This window comes from Humulus lupulus, chromosome 4 (assembly GCF_963169125.1).
Source record: "Humulus lupulus chromosome 4, drHumLupu1.1, whole genome shotgun sequence".
Classification (NCBI taxonomy): Eukaryota; Viridiplantae; Streptophyta; class Magnoliopsida; order Rosales; family Cannabaceae; genus Humulus; species Humulus lupulus.
This window is the reverse complement of record NC_084796.1, coordinates 177,450,999-177,472,628: the sequence shown is the minus strand read 5'-3', so window position 1 is coordinate 177,472,628 and position 21,630 is coordinate 177,450,999.

Sequence of the window (21,630 nt, the reverse complement as noted above, 5' to 3'; positions counted from 1 at the left end):
GGCCTCGAACTACGAATGTAGCGAGGCATTCAAGTTCTCCGTTCCCTCACCACGGGAATTCCATTCTATCGTACTGAGTCATCCCATGCAGACGTCATGCCCTCGCCTGACCTCCTCTCAGGTGGCATCCTCTCCCTCACGCATACCAATAACCTCCCTGGTTCCTATCGCCATCTTGGTAACTAGCTTCTCACTCATGTTTCTTTCCAAACTCAAATTAGGTGCCCAAGCACTGTCTAGGGTCCTTCTACCGCAAAAATTGAGAATCCGACCTCGCTGCGTTCTATCAACACAAGCACCATCTTATCAATCAGACTTTTCCCCCCTTTTTGGCAAACCAGAAGCCATAGAAATATCCGGGATTCCTTTAACTCGATTATCATGAATCTAACCTTACTGATTCCATCCAAAGAAGCACCACCCTTGCGGCTCTAGCACTCATGCTCTATACATCAACCAACAGTTCCTCAAACAATATGGCCCTCTCCGCCATCCACATGCAGACAAAAACTCTTTCCTCAAAGCAGCCCAAATGCCTTAGACTATTCCAGATCTCATGTCCTTAAATGGGTCGCCACCAATTCCAGGTACATCCATCTGTATAACTTCCTGAAATGGACTACCCGCTTTACCAAACCCATTGAATTACGATGTTGCTACCCTAACAGTCCGAACCGAACTTGTAAGCCCACCAGTCTCCATGGTTCTAATCATGTCTTTAAAATCTCTTCTAACCATTCACCATCTAGGTTCTTTCCAACCCATTAAGCCAGTACCTCAGCCCGAGTACCAATTCCAGGCATCCCTCTGCCTCAACATTTAACACAACCCTCGAATCAGGATCTCTTATCCTCTTAACCAAGGGTGGAATTAACTCTGCTCGTCTATTGATAAGTCCCTTGCCAACTCGAGCTCTCCTAAAAACCCGAGGATGACACCCCTAAAACCTCTCATATAATACCTTTATCTGTCCATACCTCACAGTAAACCAACACTGGTCACCTTTACTGTTAAAGCATATAAATCAGCTATTTCCCCAGAGAAATCCGATGTTCTTCTATCCCATCTCAACTAACAAACTCCACAGCCTACTCACACACTAGTGACTCACTGCTGCTGCTTTCAGGGATAACTGGAGATCTCAACTCCAACTTATATCTAGAATCCCCTTTCAACACAATATCAGGTCCACAAAACCCTACTAGGAACAACCAACACGAGTTCATCTGTCGAAACTAACCAAACTCCTGAACTCAGAGGTTCATACCCTGAACCAAACCACAACTAGATCCGAACATCTACAGGTATAATGCACACACAAGCATATACTAGGTCAAATCCACAATGATATACATTTAGCTACTAGATTCAATCATCACTAAGTATATCCATACTCACCATGCTTCATACAAGCCAATATACAGATATAACATATGAATTTCATCCAGCAAATTAATCGCATATACACAAAACGCGAACCAATATGCCAATATTCATCCATATACATCATAATGTCATTCAGCATGCATTAATCTCAACATGCAATAGTCAAGGGCCAGGCCCTATCAGTATCTCATGCATATGTTATTTCATCTATCATGCTCCATATAAGTAAACAGGCAAACAGGGCATTCAAACATATGTTCAGCATATCAATCAATCACACCAACCAACCCTGAGTCGAGCTTGTCACTGACAGCGAGTGTACATGTTCGGTCGATCTCCAGAACCAATAAACCTTGGCTCGCTCTGATACCAAGTTGTAACGCCCTACTTCCTTAGAGCCGTTACTAAGTGAGTTTTTAAGACAAAACAGTGTGCAATGGACTCGCTAACCTAGGTTTTGAAACAAAAGTGTGACTAATTAAAAGTTAAGGCTGTAATCTTTGAAAATGCGTCATTTCATTAAAACTTCTATTATTAAACATTTGGGATCCCAAAATAAGGTTTGAAAACTATTTACATCTTGAAATAAGTTCACAGTTGATAAATCATAAAATCGTAGATTATTACAGCCATTTTCAAATAAACCCCCAACCAAAGCAGTCGGGCAGGCCAAACATGTACGCGCCGCTTCACGCTCTCCGTACTCATGGTTGGTTGATTCAGTCATTGCCCTTACCTGCAACATAGAGCACCCGTGAGCCGAAGCCCAGCAAGAAAACTCATGCAGAACATAACATATGCAATGTATACAGTTTGTCATAACAGATAATCCACAAATAAACAAGTCAATCATTAGACTAAGCAAACACGGCCATGCCGCCCCAGGACCCTTACCAAAGCCCTGGGGTATCGGTTCTCACCGCGAGGATAACTCATGTATCCCTTGGGTCCCACCCTGAATATATATCATAACACATGTATCCACCGGGCCCCGCCCTGATTATAGCATCCCATGTGCTAGGTGTTACTTTCGGCCCACGGCCGCCCCGGCTTACGCCGTACTCGGCCCACGGCCGCCCCGGCTTACGCCGTACTCGGCCCTTGCCGCTCATTTCATCATAATCACACATATAGTACATTTGAAATAATCATTCACACACATCACGATTCATTTAAGGTTAAACATTTGCACATAATACAATCTGGGGCCATGCCCTAACCTCGGGTGTTATAGTTTTCTTACCTGTATTCCGAGCCTCCTGATGCACTAAAGCTGCGAGCACGGTCCTCCAGCACGAGCCTCACAAAGGACCTAGTCACAACACACAAGAAACATCCCTCATTACTAATCAATCCAAAACCACTTCCCGGGACCAATCCCACACTCCCGGGGCCTCTAAAACCTTAAAACAACACCCCGGAGACATCCCCCGAACCCCCGGAGCAAAGGCCTAAAATTGCCTAAAAATGATGCCCTGAAATTTGCCTTGTGCCGCGGCACCACATCCTTGTGCCGCGGCACCCATCAGACAGAGGCTCCCTTGCCGCGGCACGAAAAACCTGTGTCGCGGCACGCCTTCGCAGACCCAGAATTCTGGGTTTTCTCCTGCGTTTTCTCCGAGCTTAAACCATCCCAAATCATACAAAACCAATACCCAAACCCCTAAAACCAATTCCAAGCTTCATATGAACAACTTAACAACCTATAGGCACTAGATACAAGATCAAAACATCAACACACTCAAGAATCCACCCCTTGATTCCTAATTTCAGCATCTCAAACCAAAAACTCAAACACACTAACTCAAGCTCTAGATTTCACAATTCAAAACAGAAATCAAACTTAAATGCTCATAAAATCCATACCTCAAGTGGAGAATCCACCCAACAAGCTCCCTTGATTCACCTCCTAAGCTCCCACTTCAGCCCATTTTCCTCTTCTTCTTCTTCTCTTCCTTGCCCTAACTCTCCTCCTCTTCATTTTAGCAAAGCCAACATATATCCCAAATGCCCAAACCGTGACCCACTAAAAACCCAGCTGAGAATTGCCTATAACCCTTGCCAAATGACCATTTTACCCTTTCCTACTAATCCTCCTTAGCTAAACCTCAAAGGACACTTAAGTCTTTTCATTTCTATTTCATTTCTACCACTTTTTACCTTAAAACTTGTTACCCACAGCAGTAACTAATGGTTACCCAGGTTACTAAATCTCCAATAACCATTACCCGCTAAATCTCAACTTAGCCATAAAATTCCCGAGATACCCCTAGGCTCCTCCCGAGCCGGGTACAAAATCCCGTTGTGACATCTAAGTTAACTAGCTCTCTAGGACCGTCTCGGCACGTGCATCACAATAATAAAACCACACACATGCGGTACAATTCACAAAATACAATTATCACATATCAATACAGTTATGCCCATCATGGCCAGAATTACAATTATGCCCTTCTAACACGATCCAGGCCTATATGCATACTAGTAAACATAGCCATGCATCTCAGTTTAAACAAATAGCCAAATAACATGCTTTAAATCATAATCATGCATTAAATTCATAAAATCACACATAAATCCCAACCTGCCCTCCTGGCACACTAATCAAGGCCCTTAAGCCTTATTAGCGAATTTGGGTCGTTACATCTGGCGACTGCGGAAAAGCTTTTGATAATTCCATGCGAAGCACAGAAGTTCGTGAAGTGCTCACTGTCAAACTGCTTTCCGTTGTCGGACACAATTTTCCGTGGAAGCCCAAAACGACACACTATATTCCTGATGACAAAATCCAGTGCTTTTTTAGATGTGACCGTGTTCATAGGTTCAGCTTCAGCCCATTTGGTGAAGTAGTCTACCGCGACTATGGCGTACTTCACTCCACCCTTTCCAGTTGGGAGGGAACCTACTAGGTCAATGCCCCAAACAGCGAACGGCCAGGGGCTGGTCATTAGGGTAATTTCTGTAGGCGGCGCTCGCGGAACCTTGGCGTACCTCTGGCACTGCTCACATGTCCTGACATAATCCACACAATCCTTCTTCATGGTGGGCCAGAAGTATCCTTGTTGAAGGATCTTTTTGGAGAGGCTCAGCCCGGAGGTATGATCACCACAGAAGCCTCCGTGAATCTCATGGATGATGGCGCTGATTTCGGTTTCGGCAACACACCTAAGGAAGGGTATGGACAACCCCCTGCGGTAAAGCTTTCCATCCATAACCACGTATCGGGGAGCTTGATATTGGAGCTTCCTTGCGTCAGCTTTATTAGTGGGGAGCTCTCCGGTGGTGAGAAATCTGAGGATGGGCCCTATCCAGGAGTGGGAATGGTCGATGATGGCGTTTATCCTTCGTGTCTCAGTACTGGGGGCTTCTAAGTGCCCGATGGGGACTAAGCCACACTGTTCAATCTCCGGGTCTGTTGCAAGCTTGGCCAGCGTGTCCGCGAGTGAGTTCTGGTCCCGGGGGACCTGGCGGATTTGGTAGCCTTTGAAATGCTGCAGTAGGTCGCGGGAGAGAGACACGTAGGCAGCCATCCTTTCACCTTTCGTCTGGTATTCCCCGGATATTTGGTTTACCACAAGTAGGGAGTCGCTGTATACTTCGATTTTTTGGGCTCCGACTTCTCTGGCCAGTCGTAACCCAGCTAACATGGCTTCGTGTTCTGCCTCGTTGTTGGATGCTGGGAACGCGAAACGGATGGCGCTCTGGAGCTGATGCCCTTGAGGAGATATTAGGATGACCCCCGCTCCAGCTCCTTTTTCATTTGAGGCTCCGTCTACATAGACCTTCCAGGTGGGAAGTTCCGGGACAGGATCTTCCGGGAGGTCATTCATTCCCGAGCATTCCACAATAAAGTCCGCGAGAGCTTGACCTTTTATGGAAACACGCGGTTGGTAGTGGACGTCGAACTGGCTCAGTTCCATGGCCCACTTAAGCAATCTGCCAGAAGACTCGAGCTTCTACAGGACTTGTCGGAGAGGGTGGTTGGTGAGTACTTTGATGGTGTGCGCCTGGAAATATGGCCTCAGCTTCCGTGAAGCGATTAGCAAGCAGAGGGAGAGTTTCTCGATCATCGAATATCTGGACTCGGCGTCCAATAACCTCTTGCTTACGTAATACACAGGGAGCTGGATACGGCCATCTTCCCGGACGAGAGCGGCACTTACTGCGTGCTCAGTCACAGCTAAGTATAAGAACAACGCCTCTCCTTCGACAGGTTTGGACAGAATGGGAGCTCGGGTTAAATGTTCTTTGAGGCATTGGAAGGCTGCTTCGCATTCGGGGGTCCACTCGAACTTCTTGTTCCCTCGCAACACATTGAAGAAGGGGATACACTTGTCAGTGGCCTTGGATACAAAGCGGCTGAGCGCAGCTATCCTTCCGGTAACGCTCTGGACATCCTTATGCTTCCGGGGGGAAGGCATATCTATGAACGCCTTTATTTTCTCAGGGTTGGCTTCCACTCCGCGGGAGCTGACAATAAAACCGAGGAACTTCCCAGACGAGACCCCGAAAGTACATTTCTTTGGATTTAGTTTCATCCCGTACTTTCGGATCACGGCGAAAGCTTCCTCAAGGTCGTTACTGTGGTCCCCGGAGGTCTTGGACTTTACCAACATGTCATCCACGTACACCTCCATGTTCCTCCCCAGTTGGTCCTTGAACATTCTGTTTACCAGACGCTGGTACGTCGCCCCAGCATTCTTCAAACCGAAAGGCATGACCACGTAACAGTAGACACCCTTATCCGTGAGGAAACTGGTGTGTTCCTGGTCCGCGACATGCATCTTGATCTGGTTGTATCCGGAGTACGCATCCATGAAGGATAAGAGTTCGTACCCGGAAGTAGCGTCTACCATCTGATCGATTCGCGGGAGAGGGAAACAATCTTTCGGGCAGGCCTTGTTTAGGTCCGTGAAGTCAATACACATTCTCCAGGACCCATCGGGTTTCGGGACCAGAACTGGGTTGGCCAACCACACGGGATAGTGCGACTCCTGGAGAAAGCCTATGGACATCAATTTGTCCACTTCAGCTTTGACGGCTTCGGCTCTCACTGGGTCCAGCGGCCTCCTCTTTTGGCGAATTGGAGTTGCAGATGGGTCTATGTTGAGTGCGTGGCACGCAACATTGGGATTAATCCCCGTCATATCAGCGTGGCACCATGCCAGGATATCCTGATTATCCTTCACAGTGGCCACGATCTTATCTCGAACGGCCGACGGTAGGTTTTTCCCCACCTGAATGACCTTGGCGGGTTCTCTCGGGTTGAGGATCACCTCTTCGACTTCCTCCATCGGCTCTATTGCTTTCTCGATTCCCACTCTTGGGTCGAGTTCGTCAAAGTATGCCTCCTGAGCACCCCCAGTTTCTGGCAATACTTCCGCCAAAGGAATGGCAGCAAACGTCGCTCGGACCGTGTAGACGGCTCGGACGGAGACGTTATAACAGCTCCGTGCACTTCTTTGGTCTCCTCGGAGGATGCCAATACGCCCATCGTCGCATGGAAACTTCAAACATAAGTGGCGTATCGAGGTTATGGCCCCACAATCGATCAGGACCGGTCGGCCTAAGATGGCATTATACGCCGTGGGGCAGTCGACCACCACGAATGTGCTATGCTTGAAGGCACAAGCGTCGCTTTCTCCTCTGAGGGTGACTGGAAGTTGAATTTTGCCTAATGGCATGAGTGCGTCCCCATTGAAACCTTGAAGCTGGATGGGGCATGGGGCCAGGTCCGTCTCGGTCAATCCGATCGCGTGGAAGGCCGCTTTGAAGAGGATGTTCACGGAGCTTCCGTTATCGATCAAGATCCGTGAGACCTTCTTATTGGCAATCTGGGCTTCCACCACGAGGGGATCATTGTGGGGGAAGTGCACATGTCGAGCATCGTCCTCCGTGAAGGTGATGGGAAGATCCATCATTCGGGGACATTGAGCAGGTGACTGGACCAAGGCGCACATCTCCTTGGCGTGCTCTAACTCCCTCAAGTACCTCTTCTGGGAGTTGCAGGTGCTTCCGGCAAGGTGTGGTCCTCCAGAAATGGTGGCGACGTGTCCGTCAACGGGTGGCGGAGCAAGGCCGGGCGGATATGGGTTACCTGGTCCTGGAGCCAACAAGGCAATGGGCGCCGGAGCGGGTGGAGCAGGAAGTGCGGGGAACTGAGACCCGGGAGTTTGGGGGTGACCGGCTCCAGGAGCGCTAGCGGCCCCCCTCTGTCCCGGGGAATATGCAGCTCCGTGAACTATCCCCTGTCCGGGATAGATAATGGGTATCCTCACCCACTGACCGAGGTGTCCCGCTCTTGCCAGGGACTCGATCTCATCCTTCAGCTGAAGGCACTCGTTTGTGGTGTGCCCCACGTCTCCGTGGAACTCACACCTTTTATTGGAGTCTCGCGGACGCCTTCCTCCGTGAGACACTTTTGGGGGCTTTCTGTAGTTGACCATATTACAGGTCGCCCGATAGACATTCTCTCGCGAGTCTATCAAACTGGTATATTTCGTGAACTTGGGCTCATAGTCCTTCCGGGGTTTCTTTGAATGGTCTCCCTGGTTGGAGTTTCTTCCGCTTCGTTTGCTCCGCGATTGGCTCAAATTTCGTTCTGGAGCTTCCGCTTGTGGCTGCGGCATGCCAGGAGCGATACTACATCCGGTTTGTACTGCTCCGTACCCAGAGAGATGGGTTTGACTCGGCGTCTGAGCAGACGCGGAAGGCCCATACACACTTGGAGTGAATCGGGCTCCTGGAAGCGTGAGGGCTGGTGCGGGAGCTTGCGAAGCAAAGCTCAGCGCTGTCACGGAAGGCGTTGGAGCCGGGGGAACTCCGAAGGCCTGCTGGTAGGCATCCTCAAGGTTGATGATTCCCTGAGCTTTTGACATGAATTCGGACAGCGTTTCTGCCCGTCTCCTTTGCATTTCCCCCCATAGCAGGGAGCCGACAGTAAGGCCCGATTGAAGGGCGATCAGCTTCATGTCATCGCTGACCTTGGTTTTTGCAGCAGCTTCCATCATTCTCTGAATGAAAGCTTTGAGGTTCTCAGTGGGTTGCTGCTTGATGTTGGTTAAGGAGCCAACCTCCATGTCGTGGTCGCGGGCAGCAATAAACTGCCTCCTAAACGCGGACTGTAGCTCCTTCCAACTGTGGATTGATCCGGGAGCTAATCTTTTCCACCAGTCCTCCGCGGACTTGGTAAGGGTGAGTGAGAAGCACATGCATTTGGCGTCCTCACTGACACGCGCCACTTGCATCATTTTATTGTATTTAGCTAGGTGGGTACGCGGGTCTGTCCTTCCATCATATAATTCTATGTGAGGCATTTTGAAGTTATCCGGGAGGGACGTTTCCGCGATCCTCCTAATACATGGTTCCGGATCTTCCTCCTCAGAGTCTGACAGGGCCCCACTTTGCTTCCGGACCAGCTTGGTCAAGGCAGCAATCTGTTCCTCGAGCCTCTTCGTATCACTTTCCGGGAGGTCACGTCCCCGGAGCTTGTCATTAATATGATTTCGGAGGTCATCTTCGCGAGGCCGGGCCTTTTCTCCTTTGGCCTTTTCATACTTGGCCTCCAACCTTCTTCTTAGGTCCACCGTGGACCAGCTATCTTCGGAGTGCGAGTTCGCAGCCCGACCGTCCTGATTGACGGAATCACTGGGGCGGTTGTTCCTTCCCCTAGGCCTGGGTGCCTTAGCACCAGGCCCTTTAGGCACAGGGTGCCCCCTTGGGGCTGAAGGACGTCTGGGCTTAGGAGCGCCAGAGACCTTCTGTGCGCGGGGGGGGCAGTCGGCCTGGTGATTCACGCCTTTAGGAGGTGCAGGGGCGTCAGCGCGCACAGGCTCTCCAACTTTTTCTTTACCCTTGTTAGGGGCGGCTTTGGATGGTCCAGCAGCGGCTGGATCTGGCATGGGGGCATCATCACCACCTAGAACAGAGGCATCCTCGTCCGAGTCGCCTAGATCTCCAAACTTACTTTGGAGGCGTTCCATCATGCGTTGCATTCTTTCGGAGACGCACTCCTGCTCAGCAAGCTTGGCCTTAGTGGCCACCAGTTCTTCGGCTACTTGGACCAGTTCTGGGTCCTTCTCATAGTAGCAGCCGTCCTTGTAATAACCGTCTTGGACATACTCTTCTTCGTCTTCTAAGTATGTTGTATCTTCGGTACTGACCCGATCCTGGCGGGATGTCGGGTCTTCACCTTGGTTGTCTAAGGGTTCGCTTTGCACCACATCTTCCATCACGGTATCGGGGTTGACCGTAGCATTTTTGTCAACAGCGGATTTTCTCGTAGTCACCATCGCTTTAGCACGAAGTGAATACAAAAAACGTACACAGAAAAAGAGCTGACTAACAACTTCCTACAGCTCTCAATGAAAGCACCAAAATGTTTACCGAGTTTTTCGGAAACGAATAACTAACAGAATAATAAAAAGATAAGAACTGTAGAAATGCTGAAATGTAACTAAACAAATAGTGTTTTTACGTGGTTCAGGCGTTAACAAGCCCTAGTCCACGAGTCGATGTTATTATACTTGGAAAAGGTTACAGTAAGATGGCTGGTGCACAAGAACTTCACACACTCACAGTGTTTCTCTCGGGTTCTCTTGAAGAAGATGAAGCTAGCGAGATTTTAGTAGAGTTTTTGCTATATATCATTTGTCCGTCCTCCTTCTTGTAAAATGAAGGGGTCTTTATAGCTAGGGTTTTGGATTAGGGTTTTTCTCTACGTACATGAGTCTTAATTACACCAGCCATAAATAGGGATACAATTATTGTAGTAGCATGGCTACAAGACTCTATGTGGGTATATTTACGTGAAAGTATGGGGAACACACAAAGTTAGCCGTCTTTTCCAAGTTGTCAGCGGAACAGTAGGCGAAAAGGTACCCTTAGGCGTGCTGGGATGTGTGCGGCTTTGACCTGACGGGCATGTCAGGCGGGATCCTGTGTCAGGTGGATATCATTCCAAATATGCCTCCTCCAGGACTCGACCGTTTGGCTTTGTTCCGTGCGAGGCACGGAACTGCTTCCGCGGAGACCACTTGAGGAGCTTCTCCTGGAAGGAGCTTCCCCGAAGGATACCCCTTAGGGAGTCCGGGAGAGTTGACGAGTTTCCGTATTGTGTTTGCTTGGAAGAGTAATCCGGACACTAAACGGGAGAGGCGAAGCCTTTCTGTTCATCCGCGAGCTCTGGTCACCTACCGTGAAAGACATCGATAATTCTGCTTCCCCGAGGTCATCAATCTGAACGCTATCCGGAAATCTGGATAACACTTTCAATAAAACAACAAAATTAAAAACAAGGTTTAGGGATCAACTACCTCCTTGATAGAACCAATACCCAAAATGGCAATCACTCTTGAACAACCTAGGGTTTTCGAAACCCATAACAAGAAAAGAAGAAACAAAACTTAGGATTGAGAGGAAGAACCTTTGGCTTAGAAAATTAGCCCAAGGATCAAACAAGACAAGAAACCCTACCTAGATTTTTCAAAACCTCATTCTTCTTCCTTTCTTTCTCACGTTCTCTCTCTCCCTTTCTCTATCTATGGCTGATGGTCCCTAGGAGCCAAAATGGCTCTTATCTTCTTTCCTTCCCCCTTTATCTAACCTAAGGCAATTACTAGCCTAATGAAAAAAAGGTAAGTTTCCTCTTCTTGCTTATTTTCTTTTATTTGATTTTCTCTTAATTGGCAGAAAAAATAAAGATGACAACCTCCCTTTCCCATTTTAGCTATTGTCTTCAATTTAATTGCCAACTAAAATAGGAGAAGGAGTATTTTCTTTCCCACCATGCTTCACATGCCCAACCTCTTTCCTCTTCTTTATTTTATTTTTTTTCTTCATTTTAATTAACTAAAATTATTCTAATAATAGGAAATAAAAGTGTGTAGAAAATTTTATGCGAGGGCACCATGCAACCATGCACATGCACACTCTAAATCACCAAGGTGCATCACTACCTACCATGCACCTTGAAGCATTCAACCAAAACTCAAATATTCACAAATTAAATTAATAAATAAACAAAATAATTAACAATTAAATTCAAACAATTACTAACAATCATTTTAAACAAATAAATAAAATAATTCACAACACTTCACAATTAAATAAAACAAAGCAAAAAATGAAATAAAAAAAATTTGGTGCGCAACACATAAGAACCCAACCAAACAATTCAACCTTTATCCACTCACAAAACCAAAAAACCAATACCAAATTTCCCAATATTTCTTATTTTGAGAGAGAATTCATAAACTTATTTTTCTTCTCTTTCCTTTTTTATTTTTTATTTTTATTTTTTTTAATGATACTACACTCCCCCAAACTTATTTCTTTGTATTTTCAACTAGAGTGTAGTTCACATTCAATATTCTTTTTCTTTCTTTCCCTATCAATTTTTCTTCTTCTATTGACACAAGTTTCCAAATATAAACCCCATTACAAACCATCCCCCATTCACTTTTCATAGGCTCATGGTATATTAAAGAGAAGGAAAAATAACAAAGTTTCAAATAAGCTCAAAATAAATGTCAAACAAAAAGAACCAAATTAGGCTCCAAATTGGGTAACTAGGGATTTAATAAATCAAGGTTGGCTTGAAAGGCTCAAACGTTCCAAAGAATTGCCTAAATCATCTTCCTAAGCAAGCATCATCTAGGATTTCGTCTCAAATAACAAGCCAACAAGTTATAGAATAACAATATTTTCATAATTTATTTTCATTTTACATTTAGCAAGCATAAAAATTGTTCAATTACACAAAATTTATTAAAAATCATGATTAAACTCTCAATTATTTAAGTAGACAAAGTAAAAATTGAAATAACTATTCAACCAAGCACACATATTTTTATAGCTTCATTCCCATTCAATTTATACAACACATCATTCAATCATATTAACATTGGCTATTCATTTTCAACTTGATTCAACTAAACACCCTAAAAAAAACTAAACAAAACATAAAATAAAATATAAACCTAACAAAACTTAAAAAAAACTAAGATATCTACAATGAGCAAAGCAATAAAAATAAAATCCATTCCCCCAAACTTATTCTAAACATTGTCCCCAATGTATAAATAAAAGAAAAGGAAAAGAAAACTTCCCTGTAATCCAATGCATTGCTTCATTGTAGTAGATTCATAGTTATCCTCCTTAGTGTTTTACATGTCGAAATACAACAATAAGTGGTTGATGCGCATAATAAGCGTCATATAGGACAACTTGAAGGTTGTCATTGTGAATGCCCTCAAGCTTGGATAGATTTGGAATTAATGAGCTCCAATGTTCAACTTGACTTTCTTTGGAAATATAAGCACGATGGATGCCAATGAATGATGTTAATGGAGGTGGAGATGGTGGATTTAGCCTTTCTTCGCTACTTTGCTCAAACAATTTATCCACATCTTAGGTAGAAATAACATTTAACATTACTATTTTCTCTCCCTTTTCTTCATAATTTGGAATGAGGAGGGCTCCATTTGATATTCAAATTCTTCCATTGGTAGCTCCATCTCCTTACCACTCCCCAAATTGACATCCTCACTTTGTTCTTTCCACCTAGAATTTTCCAATTCCCCAATGATGAAGCTTGGCTTTGAATTAAGACGTCATCTTTAGCCATATACTCCATCATCAATACCTCCAATGAACATGATTAAGCCGCTTGGTGAGGTTTCTCTTCTATAATTACTTCTTGAAAATTATCCCAATTTCCCTCATTTTTTCATTGAGTGCAAGTGTTTTGGCTCCATGTTGTTATAATTGCTCTCCCACTCTTGGTTAGTCATTGAATAATTCAAGTACCACCATTCATTGTATTTTGCCATGTCTTCCAACATCCAATAGGCTTCTTCCATGGATAATTGGTAGAAATTGGTGGTACCATCTCCTATTTCTACCCATTCTCTTGCTTCGACATTCAACCCATTTAGGAAGACCTCTAATTGACACTCTTTGGACAAGCCATGGTATGGGAACCTCATTAGCAAAGCTTTGTATCTCCACCATGCCTTGTATAAAGGCTCCAAGTCAAGCTGAACAAAATTCACGAGGCCTTGCATATAAGATATATCAAGTTCCTCGCAAGACAAACAACAAACATAGACCAATAAAATAAATAAATAAAATATATAAACCAATTTTGAATCAAGAATCAATTATATTTCATATTGATTAATTAGTCCCCAGCAACGACACCAAAAAATTGATCGGTAAAATATGATGTGCAAGTATACACAATTGATTCAAGTAATAAAATAGTAAGTAGAGTATCGTTCCCACAAGGACTATCAACCAATTACCAATAATTGCTTTTAAATTTCTATTTGGCTTTCGAAAATAGAGTGATTTTTAAACTAAGACTTAAAATTAAAATAAACTTTGCAATAATAAAAATTGATTCAATAATTAAAAACCTAGGGTATTAACTTCATCAACTTTTCATTCTATTAATTTTACTAATCAGTTCTAAATCTATTCTTCCTATTCTAATAGCAGGTTAACAAAAATCAATTCCTATTCTTTTTCAAGATATAAGATCTCAACATATATGCAGGTTTTCTACTTCTCTGTGATAAACTTAAACACACAGCAGACATTAAGCATAGAAACCTAATTTCTACACAAGCCATATAGGTACTTTCGTGTAACCTATGTCTATATAACGGTAGCATATTCCATTCGCATCTTTAAAATTTTGAATCAAAATCATAAATGAAGCAAATATCGACCACGTATTTACTAGCATTAGGCAAACATTATATAGATTAGAATAAACAAGAAGAATCAATAGAAAATCATTATAAAATTAAATCGACATTCAAGCAACTACATTAACCCCTAGATAAAGAATTTAGTTCATTTCAGACATGACTAAAACAACAAAATAATTATTTAGAAACATAAAATTCCAGAAAATAATACCTCAGAATCAGAATTGCTCTCAAAATTTGTAATAAAACATATGACCTCATTCTAATTAAAATCTAAAGTCTGAATTTATAAAAAAAAAACTCGAATTCCTCTTTTTTTTTTTTCAAAGGCGGGCTGTGACTTGGCATTTCTTAGGTCGTGCCCCGTGTTTTTTTTTTAAGGCACTTAAGCCTTCGTTAGAATCTGCAGCCACCGCAACTCTCTAATTCCAGGTCGCAGCCCGCCTCTCCATGCGCCTCCTATATTTGTCTTTGTTTCTTCTAGCACCATGACTTATAAGAGAAAGTCGAGACCCTAATTCCTCTCTGCAGGTTATGCAGCCTCTGACTTTGCTAAAGATGCAGCCCTAAAGCCCATGTCACGACTCTAATTCTATTTTTTCTTCTTCACATTTTGACCATTTGAAGTCATTCCTTCATCATAAACTTCTTGTAACTCACCCTTAACGCCAATTTGAGTCGAACAACCACCAAAAGTTCAATTTTTCCACAACTTTTTCTTCTTTTCGCGTTTTGCTCATGATTCAAAACATCAACCTAAAACATAGACAAACACAAGCGTAATCTTGCACAAAACAAACATAAAGACTCAAGATTACCACAAAAACACATCCTAAAACTACACTAAAATGGAGTTATCAAGCTCCCCCAAACTTACACTTTGTTAGCCCTCGAACAAAGGACATAAACTCACATGACAAAACATCAAAACCTAAACATCTAACACAACTGAATCAAGCCAACAACAATAATTCACGCCTCAAGCTATGATGACTAACACACTTATATAATCTTCAGGAAAATCAAATTATAATCTAGAATTTCAGTCAAAACATTCTTCCAATTCACTTAAATCCAAACAAAAATAAAATCTCTCAAAATCATGATTAATAAATAAGTTGCATTCGAATCAATTCATGCTCACCAAATTATTTCATTACAATCAATTAATATCATTATCCCATAAGGTTGATATACTTACTAATCTCCACTAATGTAGAAAACACATGCTCGAAAATCAATAGGACTTTCATAGCTTATAATTTAAAGGGCTTAGGTAAAGGTAGATGAAAAAGTCATTTAGTCTCAAATATACCATAAGCACTCAACCAAACAATTCAACCTTTATCCACTCATAAACCCAAAAAACCAATCCCGAATTTCCCAATATTTCTTATTTTGAGAGAGAATTCATAAGCTTATTTTTTTTCTTTTCTTTTTATTTTATTTCATTTTTTAATGATACTACACTCCCCAAACTTATTTCTTTGTATTTTCAACTGGAGTTTAGTTAACATTCAATATACTTTTTCTTTCTTTCTCTCTCAATTTTTCTTCTTTTATTGCCACAAGTTTCCAAATATAAACCCCATTACAAATCATCCCCCAATCACTTTTCATATGCTCATGGTATATCAAAGGGATAAAAAAAATAACAAAGTTTTAAATAAGCTCAAAATAAGTGTCAAACAAAAAGAATCAAATTAGGCTCAAAATTGGGTAACTAGGGATTTAATAAATCAAGGTTGGCTTGAAAGGCTCAATAGTTCCAAAGAATTGCCTAAATCGTCTTCCTAAGCATGCTTCATCTAGGATTTTGTCTCAAATAGCAAGAAACAAGTTCTAGAATAACAGCATTTTCATAATTTATTTTCATTTAACATTTAGCAAGCATAAAAATTGTTCAATTACACAAAATTTATTAAAAATCATGATTAAGATCTCAATTATTTAAGTAAACAAAGTAAAAATGGAAAGAACTATTCAATCAAGCACACATATTTATATAGCTTCATTCCCATTCAATTTGTACAACACATCATTCAATCATAATGTCATTGGCTAATCATTTTCAACTTGATTCAATTAACACCCTAAACAAAAACTTAACAAAACATAAATTAAAATATAAACCAAACAAAACTTAAACAAACTAAGATATATACAATGAGCAAAGAAACAAAAATTAAATCCCTTCCCCCAAACTTAATCTAAACATTGTCCCCAATGCATAAATAAAAGAAAAGGAAAAGAAAACTTCCTTGTAATCCAATGCGTTGCTTCATTGTAGTACATTCATAGTTATCTTCCTTAGTGTTTTACATGTCGACATACAACAATAAGTGGTTGACGCCCATAATAAGCGTCATACAGGACAACTCGAAGGTTGTCATTGTGAATACCCTCAAGGTTGGCTAGATTTGGAATTAATGAGCTCCAATGTTCAACTTGACTTTCTTTGGAAATATAAGCACGATGGATGCCAATAAATGATGCAAATGGAGGTGGAGATGGTGTATTTAACCTTTCTTCACTACTTTGCTCAAACAATTTATCCACATCTTGGGTAGATATAACATTTGACATTACTATTTTCTCTCTCTTTTCTTCGTTACTTTGGAATGTAGAGGGCTCCATTTGATGTTCAAATTATTCCATTGATAGCTCCATCTTCTTACCACTCCCAAAATTGACCTCCTCACTTTGTTCTTTCCCCTTGGAATTTTCTAATTCCCCATTGATGAAGCTTGGCTTTGAATTAAGGCGTCATTTTTAGCCACATACTCCATCATCAATACCTCCAATGAACATGATTGAGCTGCTTGGTGAGGTTTTTCTTCTATAATTACTTCTTGAAAATTATCCCAATTTTCCTCATTTTTTCCTTGAGTGCAAGTGTTAAAAGTTGGCTCCATGTTTTTATAATTGCTCTCCCACCCTTGGTTGGTCATTGAACAATTCAAGTACCACCATTCATTGTATTTCGCATTGTCTTCCAACATCCAATAGGCTTCATCCACGGATACACGGTTGAAATTGGTGGTACCATCTCCTCTTTCTACCCATTCTATTGCTTTGAAATTCAAACCATTGAGGAAGACCTCTAATTGACACTCTTTGGACAAACCATGGTATGGGAACCTCATTAGCAAAGCTTTGTATCTCCACCATGCCTTGTATAAAGGCTCCAAGTCAAGTTGAACAAAATTCATGAGGACTTGTGATAACTCTATAAAATAGAGTTATTTTACCACTTTTTATGTGCTAATTGTTGCTTAATTCTTGAGTTTTTAATTGATTTATTAAGTTTTAAAGTAATTTTAAATTTATTAGGTTTATTTTGATTTTATAGATTTTTGTGTATTTTTATAGTTATATTATTGTAAAATGTTAAAGTTTAATTATTTAAAATTAATATTGTTAAGTTAGGAGTAAAAAGATGCAATTTTGAGCTTAAATGTTTAAGTAAATTAAGTTTTAATTAATATTTTCATGAAACTTTTGTTGTATATTTTATTATTGAAAATATTTAGTTTCAATGTAATTTATGTTTGTTTTATAGGGAATTTTTTGTAATTTATTTGCTCTTGAAAAACAATAAAAATGAGGATAAAGAGTGGCATTTTTGAGAAAAAAGAAATGAAAAACTAGCATTTTTGAAGACCACCAACCCAAGCCCAACCTGGGCCCGTCTCCTCCAGCCAGATGCTTCCAGCAGCTCCTCCCAGCACCCCACGGTTCCAGCTCCAACGAAGCCACACGCCTGACTCCAAGCTCAGTTGCCCACGCCTGATGCTCCCATGCCGTGCTTCTCATTCCCAGCCGAGGTCCACTCATCCGTGAAGTCACCCAGGCGAACCCAGCATCTGCCGTCAGCCCAGTTGGGCCCAATCCTTGATCCAAGCTCCAGGTTCCTCCCAGCTGCCTGAACACCTGGCCCAACCACCCAACAATTGCCTTTTCCCCATTTTTTGAGCCCAACAAATACATTTTGTCTACTTGTAACCTTTGCCAAAAATACCAACTTTTTACCCAACTTTTCTACACATTTTACCCTAAAACATCATCATTACACCCTATAATTTACCCCTATTTTCCATATTATTATTAATTTAATTAATTTAATCAATTTAAATTTTTTGGCTATAAATAAGGGAGTTTAGTGCTTAATTTTGAGAGGAGGTTACACTACACAAATTCTACACTTTCAAGACCACTCCATTCTCTTCATCTTTTTCTTCTTTTTGGTCATTTTTCCTATGGGTTTTTAGAGGAAAAATTTGGGGGTTTCTCCTCCTAATTTTCCTATTTATGTTTGTAATTTTTAGTTTGTATTTGCTATTTTAGTTATGAGTTTCTAATCTTTCTAAGATTATTAAGGTGATGATGAAACAATATGTAACTAGATAGAGTTTATTTTGTATGTTGATTTCCCATTTTGTGCAATAAAGTTTATGGATTTTCTTCTTCAAATATTTTCTTTCATCTTAAATATCATGTATTTTTTATTGTTAGCTCATAATTACACTTTGTTCTTCACTAGTGCAAAAACATAATATTCTTTGTGTAAGATGTGTCATTAAATTGTACACATCCAATGCTTAGAACAAAAATATTATGTTTTGCCTTATAAATAATGTTAATTGATTTATTTGTTATTTCATTAGATTGATTTACACTAAATACTTTGAAATTATAATTTTAAAAGTGAAGATAAATCCTATATTTTCATGAAAACTTGTGCTTAAATAGAATATATAGTTTGAATAAGTGATTGTTTGATTAATTTCTACTATTACTAAAAATTGGGAATCAATGTACTTTTAAATATTATTGAACTTATATTTTGTGGATTCTATTATCTTAATAATCTTTCTTTTACTATCTTGTTTAAAATTATTAATTTAGATATATATTGTCTTTAATATCTTTTTTTTTTTGATCAAGAAGAAAGGATTACTTCATTAATCAAACAAGAACAGTACAATCACCAAACCAGATTCACAACTAACAGCGGCTAAGAACAAACAGCCTCACCAAAACAACAAATAAACCAAAACCAAACTCTACAGAACACCAACGCTAGATCAAGCAGACATTACAAACTGAGATACTATTCTTTGTTCCTGAGCAGAAAGTTTTTGCTTACTAATACTGATCAGCCTATGATGAATTGTAGCCTTAACTTCCGAAGCTATACTCACAGCAGACTTAGAATAAAGATCAAAGATACAATTATTACGATTCCTCCAGATACTGTAAACAGAAGCAGCTAAAATCATGATAGCTAAATGAAAAATGAAGCCATTTTTCCTGTTGGCAATCCAAGTTCTCCATCTGTCAAACTCAAAAGGCCAAGTATTGCAATCCAACCAGCCAAAAACTTTATCCAACACCTGTTTAGACAGTGAACACTCAAAGAATAGGTGGGCATGACTCTCATCAAAATCACCACACACGGGGCACAGTGAGGAGTCTATATGCACTCTGAACCGAAGCAGGTTATCAAGTGTAAGTAGTTGAACATTGACTACCTACCATAACATAAATCTATGCTTAGGCAGAGATAACTTACACCATACTGCCTTGTAATAATTAACCTGCTGGTAGCATAGAGAGTTGTTATATATAATGGAAGGGTAAAATTTTCCAGTTAAACCTGCAGCCATAACATCTTCCTTACTAAACTTGACTCTCAGATTGCATAGTTTTCTCCAACACTAGCTGGTATCTGGAGGAAGTTTATAGGACCAGAAATCAGAGCCTTTCAAATAAATGGAATTTATCCATTTCACCCACAGCAAGTCCACCTTCTCTGAGATTGCCCAAATATACTTTGCCAAAATAGCATGATTCCACCTTTGACCATTTCTGAATCCTAGCCCCCCAAATGCCTTAGGAAAACAAACTTTATCCCAAGAAGCCATATGAATCTTGCATCTATTCCCATTGAATCCCCAAAGAAAACCACGACAAATTCTCTCCATTTCTTTTATTATGCTTTGAGGGAGAACAAATATACTCATCCAATAGTTCCTTAGCCCAAATAAAACTGAATGAATCAATTGCATTCTACCGGCAAAAGACAGATGCCTACTAGCCCAAGTGTGTAACTTCATCTTGATTTTCTGTATTATGATATCACAATCCTCATGCTTCCATTTGGTAGGTCTCATTGGGACAACAAGGTATTTTAGAGGAAACACTCCCTCTGTCAGCTTCAACTCAGCAGAAAAATGCCGTTTATCAGCATCTGATATTCCTCCAAAGAAAACCTGAGATTTGTTGTCATTTATATGCAGACCTGTGACAGAGCTAAACTCCCCTAGCACTTCCTTAATGACCTTAATTGAAGACAGAGACCCCTTACGGAAAATCAGTAAGTCATCTGCAAAACATAAGCTAATGAGCTTGATATTCTTACACATGGGATGATACCTGAAAACTGAATTCTGAGCTGCAAAATGGAGACTTCAGGTAAGATACTCCATCACAAGAACAATAACAGAGGAGAAATCGGATCCCCTTGGCGGAGACCCTTTTCACCTCTAAACCGGCCTTGGATCCTGCCATTTAATATTAGGGAATAAGACGTTTTGCTCAGACAAGTCATAATCCATCCAATAAATCTTGCTGGGAAACATAAGGCCTTTAAAAGCTCCTCAATAAACCTCCAATCAATTGTATCATAGGCTTTACTTATATCTATTTTTATTGCACATCTAGGAGAGATTGCCGATCTGTTATAATGCTTGATAATGTCTTGACAGATAAGAACATTGTGGGCAATTGATCTTCCTTGTATAAAAGCACCTTGGTTAGTATGAACCAAAACAGGGTGAACTTTGGCTAAACAGCCACAGAGAAGTTTAGAAACACATTTATAAAGTGTTGAACAGCAAGCAATCGGTCTATAATCCACTGCCCTACTAGGATTGTCCACTTTAGGAATCAAGGACAAAGAGGTATTCAGTAACTCCTCAGGTATGAAACCTGACTCAAAGAAATGAAGAATAGCTCTACTAACCTCATCTCCTATGTCTTGCCACATCACCTTAAAGAAAGCTGAACCATAACCATCTGGACCCGGAGATTTAATGCTAGAAATACTGAACATGGCATCCCGAATCTCCTTGTACGTGAAAGGATTTAATAACATAAGCTGCTGGTCTAATGACAGCTTTGTTCCCATATCAACAAACTTCTTGTTTAGCTCCTTGGAAACAGAGCTGGAACTCCCCATTATTCCTCTAAAATGGTTCATAAAATGAGACACAACTTCAGAATAATTATCCACCACTATCCCTTGCTCATTAATGAATGTAGCTATTCTATTAGCCTCCTTACGCTTCTTCAAACACGCATGAAAAAATGCCGTATTCATATCACCTTGTCTCAGCCAATTTATCTTGCTTCTTTGAGTCAAAAAGCTGTGATATCTTTTCTCTTGAGTTATGAAATTTTCTGCTGTTAACTTCACACTGTCCTGGAGTGTAAGATCATTAGGCTGAAGTTGAGCTCGATACAA